Source organism: Borostomias antarcticus (assembly GCF_949987555.1).
Source record: "Borostomias antarcticus genome assembly, chromosome: 6".
Lineage (NCBI taxonomy): Eukaryota > Metazoa > Chordata > Actinopteri > Stomiiformes > Stomiidae > Borostomias > Borostomias antarcticus.
In genome coordinates, this window is record NC_140239.1 from 30,958,132 (window position 1) to 30,960,631 (window position 2,500).

The 2,500-nt window shown below is 50.3% G+C and overlaps 1 protein-coding gene across 1 annotated transcript in view; it reads right to left on the reverse strand.

The window, feature by feature from the left end:
- Window positions 1-2,500, reverse strand: part of LOC311310637 (glutamate receptor ionotropic, kainate 2-like) — a gene marked incomplete at both ends in the record, with an annotated part of 59,322 nt that overhangs the window by 15,615 nt on the left and 41,207 nt on the right. The gene's annotated exons all lie outside the window — the stretch shown is intronic.

Below are 2,500 nucleotides of genomic sequence, written 5' to 3' on the forward strand. Positions count from 1 at the left end.
GCCTCCCCCTCCCTACCAACTCCCCCCACCTCCCTACCAACTCCACACCCCCCTACAGCCTCCCCCTCCCTCCCAACTCCCCCCACCTCCCTACCAACTCCACACCCCCCTACAGCCTCCCCCTCCCTCCCAACTCCCCCCACCTCCCTACCAACTCCACACCCCCCTACAGCCTCCCCCTCCCTCCCAACTCCCCCCACCTCCCTACCAACTCCACACCCCCCTACAGCCTCCCCCTCCCTCCCAACTCACCCCCCTACAGCCTCCCCCTCCCTAAAAACTGGGAATGTGAGGAACCTTCTGGAAAGCATCTTACTGCCTCTTTTTCTTTTCGGATCTTTCGTTTTGCTGCTCTGCTTAATACGTGACGGTGCTCCATTTTACATGTACGGTTCTTTGTCAAGATCAAACAGACTGAACCAATTGACCTTGTGACCTGCACCTGTGTGATCTGTCTCGAGTTCACAAACTTTAATAGTGCCCTCTATAGACTAGTTTAATAGCCTAATCGTTTATCTATGGAAAGGTAGCCTACATTCCCACCCATTAGATTAACGAGTAGGCTATAGAAAATATGTAGCCCACACAAGCTTCTCTCTTTTTTTAAAAGACGTGGGCCCCTATAAACTGTTCGAAATATTAATGTTTTTTTATGTTTGTGAAAGGAATCTCACCCTAAATTTCTATCGGTGTCCCTGCAACAAGAAATGCAAAGGACCCCCTGAGGTCTTGGGCCCCTGGGCCCGGTAGGATCCCCTGAGGTCTTGGGCCCCTGGGCCCGGTAGGATCCCCTGAGGTCTTGGGCCCCTGGGCCCGGTAGGATCCCCTGAGGTCTTGGGCCCCTGGGCCTGGTAGGATCCCCTGAGGTCTTGGGCCCCTGGGCCTGGTAGGATCCCCTGAGGTCTTGGGCCCCTGGGCCTGGTAGGATCCCCTGAGGTCTTGGGCCCCTGGGCCCGGCAGGCCCGGTCAGTAACATGTCTTTGACAGACAACTGTTGCATCTGAAGCGGGAGCGAGCGACTGATAATCACTAAGTGTCCTGCCAGTGCAGCGTTCGCTGGGCACATCGTTTTTCTGAATCATCACCCGTATTATTTATTATTGTGCCATTATCATAGCCTTATAATCAGGCTATATTTATTTTTAACCATCCAATTGTTGGAGTTCATCCATTAATGAATTGAATCCGAGGGATGATCATTCTAAGCCTATAAATCACTGTTGGCGTTTAAAAATAGAGCGCACTAATGAAGCAGTTTATCAAGCATATCCCGAGCCCTCGGACACGATTATTTATTATTTAGAAGGAGCTCTAGTCCTGTGAGATCTGCCAATATGCATTATGGCGTCTGACAACATGATTCATACCACGGTCATTAATCAGCCCAGTCTTGCATTCAATTCATTTCCCGTATCGGGGAAGAAAAACATTGACCAGCATTTAACCTCTTTGCGCGTTTAATTAATCTCGTCATTCGTACTGTAGCTCTGTTGGCGTGTTTGTCGAACGCTTAAACCCCGAGGGGATTGGAGGAGAACAGAGCCTATAGAACCGCTTTAGGGGGGGGAACTCGCTGTGCTTCTGTGTCAGGGAAGTGGGTTTTTTACAGATGCTACACAGCTTGTGTTGCATTCGGTGATTTTCGGGCGCTTAACGAGCATCTGTTTGGACGCCTACAGCGAGCGGTTCGTTGGCTACAGCTCCACATGTTTGTGAAAGTCAGAGGCCTATTATAATTCAGAGGCGTGTTGGTTCAATCTTTTGATGTCACCCAAGATTTTATGATATTGGTGAGCATGTGCAGCTTTTACCAGACGAGATGCGAGATTCAAAGAGAGGAGCGGATACAGAAAATTGTCTCCTAGGGGACACCGTACTCCTGAAATTAAGTAATTGGCTGCTTTTGACCAATAGATCCCAGGGACTTTGAAGGATGCTGTGTGTAACTAGCTCGTCCACTTCCTAACTAGCTCGTCCTCGTCCTAACTAGCACGTCCACTTCCTTTTGCACTTTCAAACCACTTTGTCTCTTACTTTTTTTTTGGACAGCGCCCTTAAAACGGGGGGGGCATCGTTTCGGTCCAATTTGCCCTTCCGCTCGCCGTGTGCTCGCTGACAGACCGCCATATTTTGGCGGCGTTCCCAGCTGAGAGGCGCTGGAGACAGAGCGCGGATAAACGGCCATTACCGTCCATACTGTCTCATTCCAGAGCGTTTAGACCTGGGAGCTGCGGCCCCTAAAGCCCCAGACAGAGGTCCGTCTGTCCACCCCCTGGTTCCCACTCTGAGAGCCACTCACCTGGGCTAAGGTTCTGGCCGTCACCCCCGGGACCTGGATCCTGGAGGTCTACTTGCTTTCATACGCCCGTTATACATTTCATTGCAGTAGATGAATCTTGGAATCTATAACCAGACTATTTCATTCCACACACACTAGATAAAAAGTGCCTGTCGCATTAAAATTATAACGTGACAAATGTGACCATTGAATCTGCGAGTT